The 22,358-nt window shown below is 34.4% G+C and overlaps 1 long non-coding RNA gene across 1 annotated transcript in view; it reads right to left on the reverse strand.

Moving 5' to 3' along the window:
* Positions 1-12,759: 12,759 nt before the first annotated feature.
* The window catches only part of LOC101750905, a 174,082-nt gene continuing 164,483 nt past the window's right edge, over positions 12,760-22,358 (reverse strand). Inside the window, exon 4 of the long non-coding RNA XR_003075057.3 lies at positions 12,760-12,801. This is a non-coding gene — a long non-coding RNA (uncharacterized LOC101750905). The remainder of the gene's footprint in view (positions 12,802-22,358) is intronic.

The following is a 22,358-nucleotide window of genomic DNA, read 5'->3' on the forward strand; positions in this document are numbered from 1 at the left end:
CCAGATGGATCTTCAAATGAAAGCAAGCCCTATAGTAACGATAGTCTATAAAGTGCACTGTCAACTTAAAGAACATAAACAAACTTGAAATGTTTTATCTCCTTTTGTTGAAAGTAACAGTTCTATTTTAATTTTAAAACCACACAAAAGAGTATGCTTAGTTTTCCTATCATTTTCAAAACACAAATATAATAGTCTTTCTCTTTATAGGAACTAAACAGAATTTGATTTTCCTAATTTCAAATTCTATCTCTTGAGACACAGTACTTACATAAGCATCTCAGTATATGTACAGAGGTGCCTAATGGAATTTAAGCATGTAGTTATTTTGTCTAACAGTTTGTGGTATAAGTTTACAGTTCAAAGCAACTTCACCTTAAGAGCTGCAGCAATGTTTTTTGCAACAGGTAGACATTGTACATATTAATTCCTTCTTGGGATATGTAAAATACCTCAATTTAATATTAAGTTCTACCAAAAGTACTCTCTAATAACTTGTTAGGCTTTTAACTTTGGCTTATTTATAGTGACATCATCAGTGAGCTGTCTGCTGCTGAAAGTGTCAGGAGACAACATAGCATGTTGTTTTACTGTGATATAATGTTCATTTCCATAACACAAAGTGACAAAAGGCAAATCTGAGAGACTGCCATGGCCTCATATGGCACAATATAAATAGCTTGTGAAAATATATAGTTTTTTATTTGAGCTCATTATATTCTCAATGGAAATGTAGGAGTTTGAAACAGGCCAGTATAAAATTTGATGACAACCAGAGGATGCCACGTAGCAAAGAACTTAGCAGCACTGAAAATCAGATGACATCAGACACAGAAAAACTATCAAAATTATCCTTTTGACATTTTAATGTAGAACCTTTAGGCTTCTCCTAAGTTACAGCACTGGGTGCTTGTTTCAGGAACTGTAGAGATGCACATGTTTATCATAAACAGATGGCAGAGTCAGCCATATCCTATCAGTCCTTTCTGTTCATTTATTGGGATAGCACTACAGTAAAGAAGCCACAACTGGCACTTGTTAGGAAATGATATATATTATTCTCTAATGAAATTCCAGAAACCAAAAAAGTGAGACACATAAAGACCAGGTATATTGAACTTTCTCCCTGCTGTGTCACTCATCGTAACTCCTTTCTTTGTGTAAGGATTTATACTGCTAGCTGTAGAGGAACAGATTAGTTACCCCTAGATCATCCATTTTGGTTCCTACCTTGTCTAGCTGAGGAAGTGTTTGAGCCACATGTGGTAGACCACATCCTTTCCCCTTTGCTAGCGGGATGACGAGGGAACACATCTGGATTCAAAATTTCATTTTCACCCTCAACATTTTTGTATTAGCACACTGTCAGATTTGATATAAATTGGAAAACACTTAGTCTCATAGTACTTGATTTTCTGGAGGAAGACAAAGCATGACATTGTAGAGTCCATAAACAGCAGGAGGTATAATTCATAGTAAAGCTATATAATATGTTCCATATACACTGCAGCTGTTGATAGATTTTATTACATTTCACTTAAAAGCCTTATTACATTTGCAGGCAAGATTTATTATATTTGGTTGTATTATTTCTAAAATTCAGGATATTTTCACATTTGTACCTGGCTTATTTCATCTATGATCACCAAGTTTACATCATAACCTTGTTACAACTGTAGGTTATGAATAATGTCACCTGTTGTTATGACGCTTGCAGCCAGTTTTCATTACAACTGTTCCTAATACTTCACAATATTTTGCAGGTGCTAGATATTACGTTGTGGTTTTTAAAGACATAGTTTGAAGTCAGTGGAACATAAGAGAGTAATTCCTAAAGTATGGAGTGGAGGAAGTTGGTCAGCAGCATGAAAACTTAAGTGGAGGATTTCTGCCTACAAAGATGCAGATTACTTAGTTACATATTTACAAAATAAAATAAAATAAAATAAAAGTGCTTCTAATTTCTGAGATTGTAGATATAATAATTAAACATACTGAGTGTTATTTTATTCTAAAAATAATCACCACGTTTTTTCTCCCAGTCTTTTTTTGGTTCTCAGAAGTCAAAAGTTCACTGTAGCTCAATGTCCCATGGCAATGGTTTGATTAAAATGGTTAAGATGTGCTGGTTTGTTTGGAATATCACATGAAAGTAGCTGATGTTGTACGTGATTTTAATTTTCATATCTTTTCAGTTATATAAACATGGTTAAAAACCCCATAGCCCTAACTATATCCTAGGTATGCTTTTTTTTAGAGGAGACTTGACTTGAAGAAATCATACCAAAGAAACAAGATGTCAATAATCACACACACACACACACACACACACACAAAAAAAAAAAAAAAAAAAAAAAAAAAAAAAGGACATTTGGTTAGGTGAGAGAGAGGATCAAAGGTGATCATAGTGAATCAGGAAAGTGGACATGGAATTCAGAAGTGACACTGACTGAAATGATGTATTACGCTGAGATGCTAGGAAACTGGGAAAGAAAAGCACATAGATATATTTTATACATTTATCTACGTTCTAGCTACTTCGTGTGCTGAGGAAAATGAGTACTTTGGGTGATTTTCTTGCAATATGATTCATGTTTAATTTAGTGCTTATCTTTTGAGGCATTTGCTCGAAACTAAAATGTCTTTGTTCTGGCTTTACACCAGGAGTCTCCACCCAGAAATATGATAAGAAGTCAGAAAACAGAAGCTACATCAGACTCTGAAAGCATAAAAACTCTTGGATCTAATGGGATATGACCCACAAAAAAATGTCCCATCATGCATCTATCCAGAACAGAACAGGGAGTTCAACAAATGCCATAACATATTTATGCTTTCAAAATCTTGCAGTTATAAACGCAAACCATTACGGTTTTAGTCATCCCCAAAGTGAAACAAACAAACAAAAAAAGGAATAAAACACAAAATGGAGGTGATATAATTAAAGCCATCCAATATAAAGTAAAGTACCATTGCACTTTCATCAGCGGACTTTTATCTTCTTTTTTGCTTTGTTTTCTTTTTTCCCTTAAATCAAAATAATCCTGATTGCAAGCACGAGTTGCAATTCTTCTATTTAGAAAAACATCATTCAATAAGAATCACTGAGTAGAAGAAGCTCTTCAGCATATTGTGAGCAAAGAAACCTTGCAGATCAGGCACTTGCTGATTAATTTCACTTCCTTAATTAGTGATGCTTCTTGAAAGAATCATTCTTTTTTGTCCTCTTGCATTGATGGTTTAGGTTGGAACAGGCTTATGTTTTCCAGTAACATGTTCTCCAATAAGCGTAACAACAGAATTTACATCTGAAAAGTTCACAAAGCACTATGTTGCAGAGTGAATTAATCAGTGACCTTTCACTACAAGAAGTGTGCATGTCCTGATAATGTAGCTGAAAGCCCTTCTTGAAGCAGGAGGGGGAGAAATAAAGAACATAATAAATTAAATGAGATTGGGACGGATAGTCTCATTTTCTGTCTCCTGAGTTCACAGACGACTATTTCTCACCTTAAAGACTAGTCTTAGCAGGCAATTATTCACCATGCCCAGCATATTTAAATGACATAATTGACAACATTTTTTCAAAGGATTGAAGAAGCTGGGATGATAAAAGACTTTCTTGCATGAGTAGTGTTTGGTCATTCTAGGTCAAGGTTCAGATGGCACGACAGAGAGTCTGGCACCCAAACCATGAATAAATATAACATATTTCAGCTGGTGTCTGGTCTTTGAATAAGTTATTCTATGCTTTATCATTCACAGTAGTTGTATATGATAGCCAAGGTAGTATATACATTTAAAGTATAGCAGTATATTTATAACAAATACAAATAAAAAATGATGGAAGAAATTGAGTATAAGATTTCAGGTTTAAATTATCCTGCATAGGCTGGATGGATGCTGCAAGTCCCAAGTGATCTGAAAGAAATTTACAGAGTGGTATAAGAACTTTAGGACTTTTTCCTTAATCTGGAGCTTTATTGACATTCTATGGCTTCTCCTTTGAAGCAGTAAATGAACATTTATTGTACATCATTGTTTAAACTTTTCACAGAGGCCTATGGATTTTAATTCACAAGTACATATCTTTTTTGAATAAAAATACCAATTTCTTTTTTTCCTCTCCTGCCTCATCTATTATCCTCCCAGTTTTTGCAGCAAACCCAAAGATCACGTTACAGAATTAAAAAATGGTAAATTAAATCTACTCTTGTATTATTTCTGTGTTCAGCTTCATAAAACTTCTAAGAAAAAGAAGTAAAAGTTGATCTTCCTCTGCGTATAAAGTGGGTATAATAGCACATGTGACCCCAAGTGACCTGTGGGGATTACCTTCCAAGGTGTAACAAACTACATTTGCCTTCCTTTTATCATCATTCTTTCTAATATCATTATGTATAAAGAAGTACTTCTGTATCACATTCCAGATTCAGATTCCCTTCAAAAAGGAGTTGAACACCAGAAGCCAAGTCAAAGTCTAAATTAATTATTCATATGTATTTAATATTGTACTTTATTTATTCCTATTGTTCGAATCTTCAAAAATATCCAATTAATCTCAAATTATTTTCTATATTGATTTCCAAAACATTGTTACCTCATATTTTAGTAGAACTCTGCTGCTTTTTCTGTTAAGGTAATAAATGAAAATAAGGTGTCCAAAACTATTTTTATTTATTTTAAGTAAGTCTACACTACTAAGTTAATTACAGAGTTCCTATGTAGCACCATAGCAAATGCTTCATGATAAACCATATGGTTTAGTCATACTATACTTCCTCTGTCTAGAACATCACTATCTTATCCAAGAACATGTGGCACAATCTGTGTTTTCTATTACAATTCTTCTTTCCTTTTTTTCTCTTATGTGTGTATATCTTAAAAATAGTTTGAATACTTTTGCAAGACCTAAATCAGCTTCAATTCTTGCACTTTTTAAATTTCATCTACAATCCTTTAAATTATATCTTTCTTTGTCAATTATTTCATTTTTCTGTTCTTCATAGTGCCAGTACTCTTTCTGAGAGTTTTACCCATTCATGTAGATCTAGATCTCGTGGTCTTCTTTTTTTTCTATTCTTTGGGCACATTTGAGATAGTTTTCCATTATGAAAATTGTAAGTTTTTCTCTCATACTTTGTCCCAGTTTCTCAAGTGAAGGAACTGTTATTTTTGTCCTAATAAATTAGAAAGTGGTACTGAAGGTCTATTTTTCATCTTTCCATTTAATTTCAGCTGACTTGGACTTGGATTGCCTAGTCCATATCCAATGGGAGGGAGGTTTATTTACAAAGAATTATAGAATTTTCCTCAGAATTCACTGGCTTAGTAGTTATTAATATATCAGAAATCATTCTCTACAAATAAGTAGGAACTTAGATTATTCCTATCATTATTCCAACCCAAGGAATAATTGAAATACTATAAATAGTTCTGTCTGAAAAACATCACATCTCTTCAGCAGCATTTTTTTTTAATGTGATGATTACTTTAGTATGAAGATTAAGGTACAGTTTTCTCCAAATGAAGGAATCTCCAAGGGAATTAGAATTTGCTAATCTTCCCCAAGTGCTGATCTCTGTCACCAATTTTAGTATCAAGACCTTGCTAATGTAGAGAAATATTTTTTATACTTCTAATATTCTAAACACAAAACATCTCTTGACTTTCGTTAGACAATATTTTTCATAGTCACATACCTAAAAACCCTCAGCAATGTAAACTCGAGAAAGTCAAGTCTTTTTCACTGTGAAGTACAATCATTCTATAGAGTTTTCTATCTTCTAGCCTGAACTCCACACTTTTTACCTTACAGACCATTAAGCTTAGAGAAGAAATAGTTTACCTAATCATTACGGGCTGTATCCATTCTTAACGATCCATGGAAAGTTACTGAGCTCAGCTCCATACCTAACTGATCTACTCAGAAAAAGAGGCAAGCATGTTGCAGAAGAGATTTTCATTCTCTAGGTGGACTGGGGCTCTGATGATCCTCAGGGAAAGAAGAAGACATGTTACCCTTCTCATGTCTATTTAGATTTGCTTTAAAACCAATATTTATAGAAGATACAAAAGAACTTCCATTACTATAGTCTGTTTTCCTCTTTATTTTCTTAAAGCGTCATGTTCAAATTCAGTGAGGACATTTAAAAGCAGTTTAAGCTCCTTTGATTTTATTACAGAATCATTACTAACCTGAGGATGTGTACACCAAGTTCTGACTGGTAGAATGTGTTAGAAAGAATTGAAAAATGTTTTCAGAGAATCACAGAACTGCAGGTGTTAGAAGAGATTTCAAGAAATCATAGAATACAATCTCCCTGCTAAAGCAGGTATCCTACAATAGGTCACACAGGTAGGCAACCTAATAAGTCTTGAATAACTCCATAGAAGGAGATTCCACAACCTCCCTGGACAATCTGTTCCAGTGCTCTCTCACTCTTACTGTGAAGTTGTTCTTCCACATGTTAGTATGAAACTTCCAGTGTTCCTATGTTTTACCTATTCAGTCACATGGGCAGAAGATTCAGATCTTTAGAAGTAACAGGAAAACTATTAAATGCTCTCAGGATACGATGTCAAAATTCATAAAGGCTAATTCCTTTTCCAGTCTTAAAATATCTACTTGTTCTGTTCATGTTTGCTAAATAGAGAAACAATGGCTGGTTCTCTCATGTGCCATTCTTAATCTCGGTGTTAAATACTGCGTTTTTGCAGAGAGTTCTTCACAGCTGCTGTTTAAAAATGCTTCTGCCAGTAGCCTTTGTGCTTGAGGTACTAAGTAATTGGTTTCTGTATTTAGCACTGACAGATTTTTTCATGAACAGCAGGGAAAAGATTTACTTTTAATGTTCAAAATGGAACATTTTATCCATTGATCATAATACATCCTCTATTCGTTATTCATCTAGTAAAATACTGGAAGATGGTGGCAAGACAATTTTGGCGTTACTGGAAGTTCATAATGCTTCTCCGTTGTTTTTAAGGTAGCTTTAGTCACACAACATCAAAAGATGAAAATATGTTTTGACACTTCACCTTTATGAGCTTCTGTCATTTTACCTGCTCTATTGACTTCAATTAAATTATATTATTCCAAAATATCTTTTCTTTTAACTTCAAGATATCATAAAAATTTAGTTTTGTGAAATTTCTTAACTAAATGGAATGCCTTCTCAAGCTATTTGTACTAGAGCAAAAAGAAGACAAGATGGGCTGCAATTCAGTATGACAACAATTTACAAATTTTAAGGTGAATATGAGTAGTTATTGACTTAATTCAGAACCGACTCTGTTACGAATCCCCCATAACTTTCAAGTGAATATAGCAATAGTAGTTTTGTTTCTTCCTTTTTAGTCAGTTAATGTAAAAAATAATGTAGATTTTTTAAAACTGCTTTCATAAATAACAGAGGTTAAAATCAAGGAATTCATTCATTTCATGAGAAACATGATACCAGATATGTAAATTGAAGCTTAGTGAAAGAGTTTATATACCTTAAAAACTCTGAAAAAACAGACACTTGTTATTGAACTAATAGCAGCTTTTGGAGCATGTATGTATACACACATACTTGCATGCATATGCACACGTATATATGGATATGAATACATACACATCCACATATATGTATCATTATATATACCATTATTATCATATTTTTTTTACTTCTGACCATCAGAAATTTGAGGAAATGATTTATAATAGTGCAAAATTTACACAAATATATCATTTATTTTAGCTTGATTCTAAGAGTAACAGATGGTGATACAAATCTTGTAGTCAAGGTAAATCACTGAAAGTTGCTGAATGCAGAGTGGCTGCAATTATTTCATTCTATTCCCAGAAATGACATCAAGTCAACCATTAATATAAATTTTCTCATTCTTTCTTTTCTCTTTTTATTAGATATGCTATCAGACTTTCTCCACATTAATTATCATGGTTTTGCAAAAAAAGATCACCAGGCACTACTTTGTTAAATTTTCACTTGGTTACATACCCTATATTTGAATCAAAGTGGAAGCATTAATGATTTAATTAATGTTTTGTAAAAGCTACCATCCTGGAAAGGAAACTAGTATTCTGATGTGATGCCAGTAATTAAAACCAGCTTAAGCCTGTTTTCTTGTAGTGGAACTACTTTCAGTGTTAATTTATTTTTGAATGTCACATGAAGTAAAACTTGTCCTTACAAGTACTTACTAAATAAAGGTTTTGTCCCAGAAATGGAAGGGAAGAGACTGAGTTCACTTAATTGCAGGATAGGGTTAAAATATTTATTTGGTCATTTTGGAAATAGTATGAAAATATGTACAATTAAACACACTAGTATATTTTGGCCTAAAAATCAAAACAATTAATTTGAAAAGAATGTTTGACAAAATAAATCAAAGCACAATTATAACAAAGTATACTCACAATGAACAAAGAAATCTGAGATGTTTTGGCCTTCTCACATAAAAGAATTCTGGTCAACAGTTGCTTAATATAAGATAATTTGCTTTTGACAACAAACAATATTTTACTTTGAATAGTTTTCAACTACTCTACCTCTGTTTCTAGCCAAGATAAAGGTGCAGGGAAGGCAGTTATACCTTCTCTGAAAAGTACCTACAATCTGCAACAATTTCAGGGATGGCCCTGAGAAATCAGAGCACCCTTTAGTGAACAGAAATTATATCTTCATTGCCATAAAATTGTTCTAATCAGTTAGCCCAGTACCTCTTTTTAAAAAAATGGAATTATAGAATCTGCTTCTTAACAGTATCAAATTATGTAGCTCTACTAATTCCATACCACTACTTTGATTCACATGGACAGCCTAGTCTGGACCCAGTTTACTTTCCAACAAACTCCTTGAAACACAGTAAAATCAATTAGTTTCCAGTAATAGTGTACATTCTGTGAAACCAATTACACTTCAGTAGTATAAAAGTAATTGCTTTGTAAGAAATTTAGGCCATTGTACCTCATGTATTTCAAAGCAATGCTTATGTAACTCTATCTAAGTTAGATATCACCAGGTGGTTCTGCTGGTCATATATTCCTTCTCAGAGCTATGCATCACTGAAGTATAGTCTTTCAGTACAACAGATATTGGATAGTCTACAAAAAAAAAAAAAAAAAAGGTAAGAAAAGATAGAAACAGAAAGAAAGAAGGAAGGAAAGAAAGAAAAAAAGCAAGCAAGCAAGAAAGAAAGAAAAATAGAATGGGGGATAAATTTGGATATCAGAAGAGGGACAGAAAATCAGTTGTAACTCATTGATTTAATGTGTTTCTAAACTTTTTTTTTGTCACTGATATGAAAATAAGTTTCACCATGTCTTTCTGAAACATTCAGTCATTCTGAATTCCACATTCCATCACAATTTCTACTCATATCTGTGTACAAAAGACAGCATTTGAGATTCTTCTTTCTCAGTGATACTGTCTCTGCTGTCCTTTTGGGCAACATGCTTTGTGCCTTGGTGGAAAAAGTATTCATGACATCTTAGTTTGCCTCATTCACTTGCTGGGGGAGCAAAATCCACACTAATAGCAGAGAAAGTCCAAGACCATCTCATGAGGTTGAAGGTGTATAAGCCTGTAGGGCTAGATTACATGTATCCCTGGGTTCTGAAGGAATTGGCTGGTGTGGTTGCCAAGTCACTCTCCATCATATTCGAAAAGTCATGGTTTTCAGGATCAAAAAAAAAAGGGAAATATCACTCCCATTTTTAAGAAAATGAGAAAGGAAGACCAGGGGAACTACAAGCTACTGAGCCTCACCTTTGTGCCCAGGAAGATCATGGAAGCTATGTAACGGCACATGCAATACAAGGAGATGATCCAAGACAGCCAGCATGGCTTCACCAAAGGCAGATCATGCCTGACCAATTTTGTAGCCTTTCATGATGGAGTGCCAGCATCAGTGAATCAAGGAAGGGCAACTGATGTCATCTATCTACCTGGATTTCTGCAAGGTCTTTGACATGGTCCCACACTACATCCTTATCTTGAGATTGGAGAAATACGGATTTAAAGGGTGGATTACTCAGTGGATAAAATTTGGATATTTGCAGCCAGAGAGAGCATTGACTGTACAATAACTTTATTCTGTCAATTGAAATTGTAAATATTCTTTCCTCTGATATGAGTGAATTTTCAACAGTAGCCAGGAGAGGTTGTTTGTCTGTATCAAAGTTGAGAAGAAAGACCAAAACTGAATTTAAAAAGATTACTCATAAATCTATCCTAACTAATGTTTATTATAGTAACAGTCACTACACTAACTAGAAGGCCAGTGAAAATACTCTTATTTTCTCAGACAAAATAAAAACGATTTTTTTATTATTTTTTTTTCTGCTGGCCATCACTTTAGCTAAATTTGTATTTTGTTTTCTGCCTGACATGGGTTTTTGTGTGTGACTTGGAAAAATGTAAATTAAATCTAGCATCAGAAACTTACAGATCAGTACAGCCATATGGAAGATGAGTTTTGTTTTATTTTTATTTTTCCTACCTCTTATTGGTTTGAAACCAGCTTGTTACTTGATGGAAAATGGGATGCAGTGGCAATGCACTTGAAGACTTGCTGACCAGAAACTTGTGAAATGGAGCCTTTTTCCACCCACCTCCTAAGCTGATCACAAACTTCTCATCTAGACATTACAGATAGCCTGGTCACCAATACAGAGTAGCCACAGATAGTAATAGCTATATCACTTGTGCGTTGCTTCTTTGGAAAACAGGAAGCCCTAACCACCTTTCTGAATTATTCAACCAGGCTCAGGTAGATATCTTTGCCTTATTTCCCTGCACCAGAGGTACAGAACTGTGCCTTTTCTTCATATTGAAGTTTTTACCACACTTAAACATTCTGTAATATGTTCTAGTATATTTCCATATTTTCAACCCAGCTTAAAAGGAACCAAGGTTTAAGAATTATGTCTTATTCACTCTTCCTGCCTGTTTGACCTGCAAAGAAACAGCTCTCTTCTCATGTTCCCCTTTCTCTACAGTTCTATAATAGAGGCTTGATAAATGCAGGAAGGCAGATATACAGAACAAAAGCTCTTATAGAATACCTGCACTTCGATTTTTGTAAAGACCAAACTTTAGAAAACCCAAGCTGAAATATAAGAAGCTTAACTTCCAATTATTCCTATGTTTGACCTAGGGCTGGAAAACAGAAACCACTGTATTTTTATGCATCCTTACCTTACTCACATTCAGGTCAGGGCTTACTGTTGCTTGTACTAATATTTTAGCTCCTGGGTATTCTTATGGGTCATGCACAGTAGGCAATATCTGGAACGTAATGTATTCCACACTTTTCCATCTAATAAATATTCCCATTTTCCCCATTCACTTCAGGGAGGAGACATTTTCTAATTAGAAACATTCATTAAGCTGATACTCCCATTCAGTCAGGGAGTATCCTTGTGCAGAAAGCATCCTGTGGGCATTATCCTCATTTTCTAAAGGTCTCTTATATACTCATTACACAACTAAATAAGCAAGATTAATACACAATTAAAACATTTTCCTACTTAAAACAAATCCAGTGAGTTTGACTTTTTAGTTCCACAACTTTGTATTCAGTGAGTTACTTCCTGGAGAGATTATGGAAGGAAGAATGACTGGTAAAAATACTGTAATAACACAGATATTTAAGTTCATTTCTACTCTGATTCTCTGTGAAAAATTAAGCTTTTTTGTCTACATAGGATAAGTATCCTATTTCTAAATAGATAAAGGTCATAATGATAATTCATTTAATTATTTATTTTACTTCCGTTGAGAATGGCTTCCCCCCTAAACTTCTTCGGAGATCTTAAACAACATATAACAAAGAAAAGTCCTTTGCGCTCTGATCACTGGGAAGAGTATCCTGCCTCTTACTCTGATGAATTTGAGCTGAAAATCTTTGAGATTTAGGTTCTGGTTTTGGTCATATCTGATATTATGTCCTACATATCAATCAATGCTAAGGAAATTATTGCTTACACAGAAGCACAGGTTTTGCAAAATCAGATTACATAAAATGTAACTGTATTATAAGGCACAAAATTTATCAGGTACTTTTTGTTTAAATACATATATTTTTACTACTGTTAAATCTGTTGTTATATAACAGGCACAGCCTTAATTCTATTCTTTCTTTGACTTACTACAGACAGAAGCTAAATGCAGCCATACAAGTCAGTTCAACAAGACTCCTAATTGCAGTAACCAGAACTAAAACTATTCTTGAAATACCTGAAGTTAAATCAGCTTCATTCATAGAGAAAATAATGTACCAGGATGAGATTTCTGCAAATATGCTCCTTAATATGTTTCATTTAATCTGAGATTCTTTTTACCTTTTGTACCTCTACTGTTTTGCTAGTTCTTAATCAAGAAGAAAAACACAGTAGAGGTTAGGGATCAAACAGACTCAAATTTAAGTCTTTCAGGTGATTCAAAGATAATTAGAAGCTATTCAGGACAGACTAGCAGAAATTTCCAGATGTGGATGAGCTCCCTGGCTTCATCAAACTAGTGAAGGCAGCTTCTAAATGTTTCCCCCCACCTAGGTCCCCAGTGGTAAGGAGAGAGAGCTATATGGCATCTCCTACTCAACAATTACATGGCAGAACAAGGGCTGGGGTATTTGCAGCTCTGGAGCAAAGCACTTCTGCAGTCCTGGAGGCAACATTAACTTATTAACTACCAAAAGATGTATCAAATTCTGTTATGCTTCTTTGCCATAGAAAACAGAAACATGTTTGTCATACCTGTATAAAGTCAGTTAATTGTCTGGGGTTGATCTCTGAAAAGAAAGATTGATAATATAAGTATACAAGTAAGATGAAAAAAAAAAAAAAAGTTAAAGGAAGTAGCTGAAATATTAATACAGAAGTATTTATCTTCTGAGAGGTAGAATAGTGTCTCTGAATTGGTTTCTCTCCTTTATGCCCCTAATGCTTGTTTGTTCTCAAACAGTGCTCATATTCAGAGGTCCTAGGAGTCACACCTCTCAAACATGGATATAATTCCTTGAGGTACTGGCTAGAAAAGTCACAAGTTTCTCAGAATTTGATACTTCCAAAGTACAAGAAAATGTAAAGAAAGAGAACACTAGGTAAGTTGGATCACAGGAATAAAATGGCTCACAATAAGTAGTTTTCTAAAAAAATCCGAAGTTCTCTTCTGCTTTTCAAAGAAGTCAAACTCTAACCAATAGGCACTAATGCAAAATACAAATAATATACAGAATAATGAACTAAGTCAATAAATAAAAATGTGAATTGCTCTATGGTATTTTTGTTTCAAATCTTTAAAGTATAAGGTCTACCTACTTGAAAATACAACTATCTATGAAGGTAATTGCTGGATGTATCATGAGTACCATACACAACAATAAAATTGCTGCTGTGATCTTTCCCTCCATGAGCAGAGGCTTTATTTCATTGAAAAAGCCTCACCTTGCCTAGCTGCGCACTAGATTGAAAGCATACAAGTTGCTATACTAATCTCAGGCCTTACCTGCTTCATATGACCTATTATGCTATTATGTGTAAAAGTAATGAGAACAATTCAAGCACTCATATAAATTATTTAGTACAGTTTCATTGTGATTATGCACAAAGAAAACTTAAATAATTTGAAGTCTCTTTACTCTGAAAGTTAAGATAGAACACACTAGTTTTAGCAAACTTTGTGGCTAGGAAGAAAGAAAAGTAAAGCAATAGTTATCATCATAACTTCTTCCAATTAATGAAACCTGTCTGGAGTCAAATTTCATTTTGTGAGCTATAATTTCATTTTGTGAGCTATAGCTCTTACATGCTCAGTGCATACATTTCAGCTCTCAAGGGTCCTTTTCAAATACTCAAAGTATGAATTTAGTCAACCCTTTAAAAGTTTTCAGATCACGGTTTTCCATGTTGGTATTTCCTGTCTAGGGGTTGTGGTGCAAAGAATTTGATAGAATAGTTTCATTTTAAAACAATTTCCAAATATTGGTACCTGGCAAAAGACATTCTAGTCTAGACTACAGAAGAATGCAGTAAGAGGCAAGACATAAGTACAGCACCAACTTTTTCCTTCTAATCCAGGAAACATAAATCTAAAAATATCTCATCATTTTGCCATACCGTTCTGGTTGCTGTTTTATTAATTGCCTTACCAGAAATCACTTTACCCACCTGATGGAAAAAGGACTAATACTGAACAGACTACACCAAACAAAATCCACTCTATTGTACTGAGAATCCTAAACACTGCTGTTTTCCAGGTACACTGAAAGTCCCAGATCACTAAAAAGTCACTGAACAACTGGACAAAAATCTCTGAAAAAAGCAGATATGTAAGACCATCACTATTTAAACCACATGCTTTCTCAGAATACCAAATTTGTCTACAAATATTAACTTAGTCCCACCATAATTTTTTGGAAAAGTAAATGCTGATAATTTGCTCTAACAGTCAAGAACTGAAGAACAAATGAATAATTTCACTAAAGAATCTCTGGCTGCAGTCAGAACAGAATCTACTATTATAGAATCAGCTGATGTTATATGGGAAGGATGAAAGAGAAGGCAATTATAGGATGAGAGGCTCACAGCACAAAGCTCGGGAATCACACCCTAGTCTGACTTTTCCTCAAAATCAGATGTATTTGGATATTAATGTTTACTGAGAGGGCAGATCTAGTCTGATTCTGTGCAGACACAAGAAAATCAAAGCATCAGGCAAAAACATTTATGCAGTCTTCTGTGCATTACCTTGTGTCATCTGTATTAGTACTTATCTGCTCTCATTCAAATTGTTGTTTTCCAGTTTTGTCGTTGCTTTTTGGTTATTGGTTAGATTACAGTGTTTTGACTGGAATAAATTTTCACATTTTTTAACTTAGAAGAATGTGCAGGGCTAACTAAAATCCCAACAATCCCATGTTCTTATTCACGGATTTAAAATGAAACACTGCATAACTTTTGCCAAGTCATAACTCCTTCTCTGAACAGTTTTATTTCATAATTCTTATATTTATGAACAGTCATTTCATGGTAATAATCAGTTGTTCCAACTGATACTAGAGCCCAATAGAGTAGGCACTATTCTACAGTAGAAGAAGACAATTTTATTACAGTTTAGAAAAAGAAATGGAAAGAGCAAAAGTGGAAGTTAAGTGACAAACTTAAGGGTCTCGTAGTGCCAAATTCAACGTCTTCTAAGCCAGACAACATGACAGCTCAGAGTTGTATTTCAGAATTTGTGTTTGCCCTACAGATTTCTTGTCTCATTTCTAAACTTTTGGTGGGCTGAGTTCATTCAGCACCTTGCAAGACCGACCTTGATTTTTAGAGGTGCTGAGCACATATAGCTCCTGTCAACCACACTAGAATTTCACGGTATCTCTAAAAATCAATTCATGTCTAACGGCCTTTTCACCCATCAGAAATAATTGCTGCTTCACAGCAGCATACTTATTCAGTCACTGTTTTGTTTTTAAAGGAGACTACTTATTTTTACCCTCCTTGGAAAGTGATCTGCTAGAGAGAAAGATCAGGAACAAATTGTGTCCCAAAAGGAAAACAGATTTCATATGAAACACTCATTCTGCTGATTGTCAGTCATAAAAAAATTCATGCTTTAACAGTTCGTTCCCTTGCAGAAAAATCTGTTTAACTAATCTCATCATATAAAAAATTATTACTTTTAACCTTAGATAGTTAGCTATGTATTCTCTGCTGGGATATATCTTTTATGGTTTAGGAAATGTCCTTAAAACCAGTAGGAGCAGGTTAGTGTGTAACGTAGGATGTCCTTTCTTTGACTGGAACTGTGCCCAGGAGTTGGGAACTTTTTCACAGAGAAGTATTATCTTCAGACGTTTTCCTGATGCCTTCCTGAATTTAACATTCCCAAGGACAACACTCTAACACAATATTCTGCCATTGTAAAACAGATTTGGAAATTAAAATAAAGCTTTTAAATTAGTAAAATGTGCATATTTGTTAGAATGTGGCAGTGAAGTCTTGTCCTACACTGCAAGCCTTTTCCATTAAAATTCAGATTAAGGAAGAGTAAATTGTGTTCCTTGGTTGTAGCAAATAAAACAAAACAGTTTTACTGGGATAGCATGATACATACAAAGCTAACAGAAAGTTCTAGATTTCATGTTCCTACAAATTCTTCATCAAAAGTTTAAACTTCTGCAAGGTTAGAAGCCATTTTTTTTCAAATGCAGCACAAAATGGACGTTTTTCTTGTTGCTAGATCAGATCATCTGTTCTTTTATTTACTAAACCTATATTTCAAGGAAAAAGTGACATTTCACTTGGAGAATTTAAGAAATGAGAAGAGCTGTGAACACTTGTATGTTGTTCTGTTCTGTTTTGCTTTGTTTTTCATTTAAAGCTTTTTAGTCCATTAGATCTTTGCATCTATCTATCTATATATGTATGAATGTGTCTGAGAACAACCAGAGCAATTTTGACAAACCTTGCATACAGAGCCTACATAGTTCTGATGGGTAGAAAATATTTCCATATGGACCTGCTTAACATCTATCCCTAGGTAAATGTCATTGGTATCCAGATTTTAAAAGCTAGAGAGGTAAATCCATAGTGTGTATATATCATAAGACTTATTAGCCCCTAATGTCTTTTGTCTGTCCAGGGATGTATTATGGCTCAATCCTATTTTCAGGGAAATCAATGACTGAATGGCATCATGGAATAGAGCTCCCTCCCTCATACAGGTGTTGGAGACTGAAATAAAAAATTACTGCTCTTCAAACCCTAGAGGATACTCCAGGATACCCTGGAGTAACCGGGTTGTATCCCAGGGATAACAGCTGGAGGCTACTGTGATAAAAACTGTAGGGGAAAGGAGAAAACAACCTGAGTTTTAAGTGAAATATTTTGTTTCCTATTAACTGTTCTAATACTGCGCCTCACTAGCATTCTGTATCATATCTTTTCTACTCTACCAAATCTGGAAGTTTCTGGACAAAGCATGAATTTCCCTTTTAACTTTCTATTTTGACAGAAGTAATAAAAGATCAATTAATCCATGTACTCTTCTTTGCTGAAATTACTAAATGTGAAAACTACACTTGACGATCTGAGTATGTGTTTAATACCAGTTGTGAATTCATATTTCCCACTGTGAATCTTGATTGTTATTTACTTATATATGACACATATGACATGTATGTTTAATTTCAGCCTACATAGTATTGCAGCATGTACCTTTCTTTCTCCTCTACCTTATCACTACTTTATTTCCCCTGTGAAAGGAACACTATGCAGTACTATGCAGTCATGTTGTCTTTACTGTTTCTGCTTTGGATCCCCTACTTGAGCAGAACAGTTCTTCAGTCAAATTAGGAGATTGCCCATTCCAATACTTTTTTCAGTAGTGGAATGATTCTCCTTGAAAATACTCATCTGTTTAGAAATTAACTTTTCAAATGGCATTAACTAAGAAATTCTGTGCTACATAACAAAACAACAAACAATGTCAAGAGATGCCACTTTGATTGCTGATATAAACAGATGAACTGATTGATATGGTAAAAGTTAACATGCACAGAATTTTCCCTTTCACAGTATAGGCATTTACTTCATTTCCAATTTACAGCCATGTTTGCTTCCCAGACAGTATGTATCTCTTCAACATATGAAAAACATATATAATTATGCATTTGTTTGTTATAAAATCAATTTTCTTACTTCCTGTACTTTCATGAAAATTAAAGATTAGTTATATCAGGAACAAACTAATAAAACTGGCAGAAAGGTATGATGAAATAGATTAATGTTTGGAATTTATAATAAATATATGTCCTTTAGGCACAAAATTTTCTCCCACACACTTTCACTTTGGTGTATTTGGTGTCATATCACTTTGTGGCTTTGTTCAGATACAACACTTCAGTGTCTTTTTGGACATTAATGGTATCTTAGTTTCTGTGACATTATAACACTTCACACACTAAGGCTAAACGTTCCTTGGCCTATACCTCATCTTTTCATTTTGTTTCAGAACTGGAAAGCTGGTCTACAGTAAAGCACCATAAGAACACAAATTCCCTATGTAAAGATGGAGGACGTAACACTACACTGTACTTCAACATTTCAACTAATTAAGAGGATATAGACTAAAGAGAAGGAAAAGAAAAAGAAATTAAACATCCAGAATAGTTATGTTTTATTATGCTGGTCCTCCAATATTCTGCTTTAGTCAAAGTCAAGTATTTCACCCATGACCTCTGTCATAGCATTTCAACACCTTCATAATGGTTTTTCAAGCTAAATAATACTTTCAGACATTGTCCTATATGCTCCCCAACATCCACTTGCAACTCAATGCTAAAGAAAATTATCAGCAAGATGATTTCTTGTGAAGAGGCAGTGATCATGCAACAATATATATTTAAGGATACTGGAAAGGTCATGTAGAAGAATCATTACAGATGTTCACTGGATGACATGAAGCTGAGAGTGTTTCATTCTAGATCAGAATTTGTTGCACTCCATCTGTCAACACAAGTGACAAATTACTGCAGCCTGAGAATGACTTTCCAACAAATAATATATTGGAGAGGCCAGCTAATTAGTCACCCATCTTTATTTTAGCATTTCAATTTAATATGATTGTAATTAATTTTGTATATGTGAATGTAAAATTTTAGAAAATGGATTTCTGAATTAAGAAAAATATGTTCCAACTTAATAAAAATGTTTTCCATTTTTACAGATTTCACTGAGTCTTTTTTGCCAGACCTGACAGGAAAATGGACAATGCTATTTCCACTCAGTACTTGTTCTTATTTTGATAAAGACAAAGAAATATATACTCAGCACGGATTTAAGTGTGCATAGAAGCCATGTCTGTAATGAAGCTGGTATTAATGAAGAAGGGTTATAACTTGTCCTCAGATAAAAGTCACTTTATAACACTTAAATGAATACTTAAATGAAATTAACTGAGATAGTATTATAACACTGTGACTTAGATTTTGATGGAGTTGAAACACTTTAGCCTTCAATGTAAATTTATTGGACTCAACAAGAAGATGTGATGACTGCATTACAAAATCCCAGAAGTAAAGTCATCAAAGATAAACATCTGCAGTTTTGGAGAAAAAAATTTAAAGGGGGTGTGAGTAGGGGGAGGAATAAAGAAAAAGGACTAAGCACAAACTTTCAGTAAAAAGAACCTTCAGGCAATCATCACAAATTCTTGTGCTTGCTAGAGGCATTAAGGTGTGTTGGCTTTGTTTAAACTGTTTGTAGGAAAGCAATCTACCCAAGAGAGGTTACATGAGAAGGGGCCTTTTATTAGCAAGACTTTTCAAGTGCACAGGGCTCGGGGCTCATTACAGCTCAGCTCACCACACAAAGTGAGAGAGGGAGAAACAGCCTCTGAGAGGCAGGGAATGACTTCCTCATTGGTCCTAACAGTATATATAGCACAGACAAGAAAAGCTGGAGCCCAGGAAAGAACCAAAGTCTCCTGATGGCACTGCTTATCTGTTTAAAGACAAGGATGTTCCATGGTGTTTCACCTTTTCTGTTTCAGTCTTCTCCATAGCATATGAATGCTGCGCCCTGTACTCCAAAGTACAGCTGTAGTGTCACCTAATAACTAATAGATTTTTATAGCACCATATTTTCCTCCAGCGGGGAACTTTCCCCACAAAGGAAACATAGGTTGAAATCCTAGTCCTGAAGGCTTCTACTAAGTTTATTCAAACTACTTTCAGGTATGGAGTGCTGCACAGGACAGAATAAACATTATGCTCCTTGGAGTCTCAAATATATCTTACTTGAGCTCACTGGAGAAGAGTTTCTTCAGACTATTCCCAATGTCTTTCACAGAAGTAAGCACCAATTACCTAGCCGTAACCATGTGGCTATACATGGCCAAGAACACTCAGAGTGTATGTAGAGGTGCAGTAAATGCCACAGAATTTGCATCTCCAGTAACAGGATAGTAAACAGAGCTCTGCAGAGACCAAACCTTCATCTGAGCTGCTCACAAACTTACAGTCAGTACATGGAAGAAAAGCAGAAGAGTGATCCTATGCTTAAACAGCACTTGTCATTTGCCTCAAGATTGAAATCGGCTACATATGCAAAGGTTTCACGCAGGAACATACCAGTACAATGCTGCCTAAAGTTCCCTTTATTCTACAATTAAGCTTTTCTATAAAAATCTGCAAAATCTATTGATGCAGAAGTGTTTACATCTTTATAAAGCTCTGACTAATACCAGTGACTAAAAGCCTGTAGCAGAAAAATCAATGCAACTGGTGATTATCTGTACTCAGGTGCTATTTACAAGGATTATACCTGTTCTTAATGCTGCCTGTCTAAGTGTGAATGTAGTGTTACATATATAATTCCATCTCTTATTTTTTGATGATGCTTAAAAATAAAAAGATTGAAAGGCAAAAAAATAAAATAAAATACAGATTTCAGCTTTTCATTTTCAGAACTATTTGGGAACGTTTTAGTTATAGAAAGGACAAATTTCTATTCTATGTGCTTATATAATCCTGATTACAGCATTTTATCATGGTGACTGGGCACAGAGTTAGGTGCACAAAGATTACAGCAATTTCACTTTGGATAGTTGCCTTAACTTTTTCAGACTGCTGGAATTCTGCATAAATGAATAGAAAATATTCACTCACTCCCTCTTGAAAGAATATGCACCCTTCTTTTTCTCTCGTGTTTGAAATATCATAAGAATAGCCTTTTTCCAGGAATATTTTAACTTCCACATTAATTAGAAAGTTCAAAATACAGCAGTATAAAACATCAGAAATTACCAGCTAAGAATTTTGGTATATCTCCAAATATACGGTGTTTCTGACCAAAAGATTTCAGCTGACTTCAATTTATTCTGTCTTATCACAGGATGTATTCTTGATTTACATAAAACTCAACTTTGACACTCTTTAAAGCCAAAGAGAAATTGCTGTGTTGTTAATCATTTCTTGTAGAAATATATAGCAAGTAGATAATTCCTGTTAAAAATAAGTGGTCACAGATTATGTCCAGGGCCCATGGTCTTCTTGTCCTTTACATTCCTTTACTTGTACAACATAATTATTCATACACAACAACTATTTTCACACAATATAAAGGATAAAATAATCTCTAAGTAAAAATTTAGTACCTCTGGACAAATCTAGCACCTGGGAACACTTAGCCCACATAAAGACTAAGAAAGCCCTAATATTCTGTGAAACTTCCACACAAAAATGAGGAAGATGAGTTTGTTTTAGTTTTTTCTAACTCTTCATATGTACTGTAAGAATAAATGTTATTCTGACAGAAATTACAGTAGCTGTTATCTCAAAGGCTCTAGAAAACAGACCTGTGAGAAACAAGTACAGTTTCACAAATTTAAACTCCAGAATGCCTGTTACATTCAGCCACTGTGACATCTGGACTGATGAGTTTCATCAGACCAGTTCTTATGAAATAGAAGATAACTCTTGACAACATCCAAAATGACAATGACAAAAGTAAACCTTGAATTACTAGAAAAAGCAAAGGAAGACCTGGTAAGTTTTTTCAACAACTTACTCTCCTATGACTCATTTCCAGTTTGAACTGATCTGGATGCAATGTCTAGGATATTCTTTCTAACTAATCTCCTTCCATCCTCATTACTAGACCATAAAGCTATTTTCTAAGCTGTGCTCTTCTTTAGCAGGGAAGATAAGCATCTTAATCTATTATATTAGCATTGCAGATATGTACACATCTTTCAGTCAGTGCAACTCCTACACTTGGATCAAAGCTAATACTACCCCAAGGTTCTCTTGAATCATCTGAGCTAAACAGATCTAGCTTCCGACAGTTCTCACTGCCAAATAATTTTTTTTCAAATCTTGCATCAATATTGTGAATCTTGTCTGAAAAGTCTCTAATTTCACATAGTCTTTATTGGTCTGTTCTGGGAATGGATAATAATTTCAGTAGAATAATTTCATTGACAGGATAGGGGCAATGTAACCCTACATCTTGTTTTTCTATTAAACAAAGTGGTTTAGTTTAAAAGATAGCTTTAACTAATGGTAAATAAGAGTTTCAGCTAAGAAGTTTGGCTTAATGGTTTAAACAATTAAACTGTTTCCAAGGATATCTGTCTCCCATTTAGTTATCACTCTACTACAAACACAAATGTCACTAAGTCCTGAAATCTCGTAGTCGCTTTTGAATCATCAGCAATTGTATGTGAAAACCAAGCAGTTTGTAATCTGTTTAATGCTTGCCATGCTGGTTTTGATTGTGCCTGTTGGGCTACTCTGAGCACTGTATAAAAGATTTTAGGGGCAAGCTCTTCCTACAGTTATTC

This window comes from Gallus gallus, chromosome 4, assembly GCF_016699485.2.
Source record: "Gallus gallus isolate bGalGal1 chromosome 4, bGalGal1.mat.broiler.GRCg7b, whole genome shotgun sequence".
In the NCBI taxonomy this organism is placed as follows: domain Eukaryota; kingdom Metazoa; phylum Chordata; class Aves; order Galliformes; family Phasianidae; genus Gallus; species Gallus gallus.